Source organism: Pyrgilauda ruficollis, unplaced genomic scaffold, assembly GCF_017590135.1.
Source record: "Pyrgilauda ruficollis isolate IOZ18807 unplaced genomic scaffold, ASM1759013v1 scaffold4, whole genome shotgun sequence".
Classification (NCBI taxonomy): domain Eukaryota; kingdom Metazoa; phylum Chordata; class Aves; order Passeriformes; family Passeridae; genus Pyrgilauda; species Pyrgilauda ruficollis.
Window position 1 is genome coordinate 466,112 of NW_024525489.1, and position 3,756 is coordinate 469,867.

Sequence of the window (3,756 nt, forward strand, 5' to 3'; positions counted from 1 at the left end):
TGTGTTTTGCCATCTGGATCTCATCGTTATAAATATAAGTTACTTTCACCCACTTGGCTCACTTCATCTGTTGAGACTTTTAAATGGCTTTAAAGATGATTTACTAAAAAAGCAGTGAAAGATCTAACATGAGAAGAGATTACTTAAGTAGAGAATTTCTTGCTTTAATGTCAAAATTATGTTACCAATGACTTCTGGCTTCCCGCACTGTTCACCCAGTTTCTGCATATTTGTTCTCTGACTTTATATATCTACACAAGCACATGAGTTACTCAGAAGGCACCCACATTCACAGCAATGATCTACTCACAAATTTTAAACATCTGAAATACAAACGTGTAGTGTCAGAAAAGAAGACAGAAAAAAGGTCCAAACACTAATGGCTTTGTTTCTGAAGCACTATGGAACACAGTGACTGAGCCCAAGAGTTAAAGACTTTATTAAATGAGTTTTCTTTTCCCTACTCAACTGTGTATTTCATCAAAACAGAACCAAGCTCCAAGAAAAAAATATCAATCTGAAAGGACAGTCAATTATTCCAGTTACATTTTTAAATAGTTTTAAAAGTTTGTACTTTAAAGTCAAACTCTTATCTAACTTTGAAAGGAAACAAAAAAGAATTACAGTAAGAACATAAACCAGCATTGCCAACTAATTGCTCCTGCCTCTTCTGGAAGCAGGAGCTGCCCTCTTTCTAGTTTATGTTCTCATATCTTCAGTGGCTCAAGTGGTACAGATCCAGGCTTGGCAATTAAATTTTGTAATCTCTTCCTCAAAATGCTGTTCAGGACTGTATCTTTAAACAGGACAGAAACATGACACAGCTCATGTACAAAAGGAAAATAAAAAACAAAAAAAGGAAAGCACAAACACTTAAAGTTGATTCTTCCCAGACGTTAAGGGCATCTTTTGTCTTAACATTTTTATATGATCAGGAGTGAAACATTAGGGATGAACCAGAAAGGTTGCATTCTTTATCATTCTCCTCATCTGAATCTAAATTCAGCTGGTAAGAAATACCAGTTCAGGGCTCTGTATGCCCTGGCACCTGCTACAGGAAGTTTTTCCCAACAACAGGCAACCATTTAGTCAAAAGGGAAGTATTTTTGATTCTTCAAGTATCTAAGAAGCACTTTAAACTCTACCCAGATATCAACAGGCAGGTCCTGGAGCTGCAGTGCCATAAGCATTGCAGAGATGCCCTTTTGGCAAATAAGCCCTTATCCTGTTTCCAGTATTAAATTTAAAATTAATTTTTTTAAAGTGTAGTAAGAAAGGGCCGGGTTAAAAAAAGAGGCCAATCAGTCAAAAAGCTGACTGAATTACTTCTGAAACATGCTGTCAAAAACAGCTGGGATAATTTTTGAATATCAAGGTTTTCATTTGACTAGAGATCTAACAGCAGGCCCACTGTCTTCAAGGACTAATATTGCCTCTGGCTGCTTCTCAATACCAACCCAAATTTTTCTGGGCTAGACTTCAATCTGTTTGTCCAGTATAAGCTTGCCACCATCTGGGACACAGCCACACCATCTTCAGCTAAAGGGACAGGCAAGTCCCACTGTCCTCACTTCCTGCAGACTGAAGGAAAACAATAAATATTGAGTTCTCCAACATCCCAAAAGCGACCTCAAAATCTCTGAGATCTGGGACTCTGTTACAGCATATACCTAATGGATTTCCAGTGTTATGTCACAAAGCATCTCCTGATTGGTTGGCATTTCACTTACAAGCCAAGAAGATGGAAGAAAATAGACGAAAACTGGGGACTCAGTGTTTTCTAAGGATGTCATGACATTTGTAATTCCTTCTCAACCTATAACAAAGGAACTAAGCCAAACCCTGTATCCAATGTATTTGCAATTATTGACATTGCAAAAGCAATCAAAAGAGCTGGGTTTGGCTTGGTAATATTTTCTATTCCCTCCATGATATTCCTTTAACTATTTTACGCTATTCTCTGACCCTGTTAAAAGCCATCTTACCAGAAACCCACCACTTTTCCATGTGAATGCACTTGTCACCAAAATGAGCTGCCACCTTGCATTAGTGGTTCCAAAAGCCTCCTCATAGGAGCTCAGAAAGAACAGAAAATAGGGCAAAAGTGATGCATCATCCCTAAAATGCCGCTACTTCACTTGTCAAGGATTGCAATTAGAGTTGGGCCAAGGCAATGTTAGCTCAGCTGCCTCTGAACACACCTGTTTCAATTTAATTTGCAGTAATTAGGAAGCCTAGGGCACTAGGAAAAACTGCTGTTCACTCACCGTTTCAAATAGCTGAGTTTTCATGTGCCATTTAAAATGCTGTTTTTCAGAACAGACTGCTGACTTGCTAATGCTAGGAAAATGAAATACAGCAAAATATTTTTAGCAGCAGGAAGTTGTTGCTGGCTACTGCCAATTACATGCCTTGTACTTGAACAGTGACATTTTTTTCCCCTTGCTTAGCCTTCAAGATAGGTAAAAGCTGGCTGAGGTCTCGGGGCATGAGGATTTGAATAGAACTTAGTCCCTGTGAGCTGGCTGATATTTCTGGAGTCATAGTCAATTCTGGCAGCAATCTACTGTGACAGAGCAAGCAACAGTGTCCCAGATCCACTACTCAAAAATGGGAAAAGGAAAGGATTAAGCAAGAGACTTGGATCTACTGGCTTTGGCAAAAGGCTGAATAGCTTGTCATGCTAAAAAGATTACTGAAATTGGGGAGTAGAAAATGGGGCAGAGGGGGGAGAAATAAAAAAAGCATACAATTACATAAGAACAGATATTTATACTCTGAGTTAATTTATCAAGCTGACAGAGAGATGAATGATCTACCATTAAAATAAGGGGATACAAGTTTTCTTTATATCACAATCATTATTTACAACTTTTAAATATTCACAGAGGAGTCAAGTATGCTCATCTCTTAATGTAAAATGTGGTCACGCAGGCCAAAAGAAAACTCTTGGCAAAAATAAGTTTCTAAAGGAACAGGGCCCAAAGAATGATTTTTTCAAAAACAGGATAGATCTTAGCAATCATGATGGTACTTTCTTTTTTCTTTTTTTTTTTTAAATCTACACTGCAAACCACAGAGGGCTCAATAAACTCACACAAATCTAGATCTCTGAGTAACAAAACAATGAAAAAGGGCAACAACAAAAGCCTGTGGTGTAGCTAGACACAGCTACTTAGGACTTCTTAAAATATAACACAAACCTGATTTTTTTTTTTTCAGGTGACATACAGCTCTGCTTTGAGGCAAGTTTGTTCCCACATGCTGAGAATCCAACTGAAGCCCTCCCACTAAACTAACTTGAATAGATGCATGCATTTGTACAAGTAAAAATGCATTATCTTAATAATTGGCCTTTTTGTTGCTGTAATGCCATTAGAAACAACCATGCCACTGTATATTTTTCCTTCTTAAAACATCTCCCTGCCCAATCCCCTACAACAACAAAAAAAAAAAAAAAATCTGGGAGATTCACAGCAATGCTTCCTGAATATTGCTTTGGTTATTTTGGAATGCTTTTAATATTATCAGTAATAATTTTTTGTAGACTGATGTGTGCTTGAAATCTGGACAAGAAAACAGAAAAAGAAACCCATATAATAAAGTGAGGTTTAGTGGTCAGCACCATTTTTTCACCTCTTAGGTGAACTTTATGGAATACAGAAGTGTCTGCCTGAATCTGTGCTTATATAAGGGATATGGGACACCCATATATATGTCACACATTATTTTAAAACTATGAAAAATCAGAACATA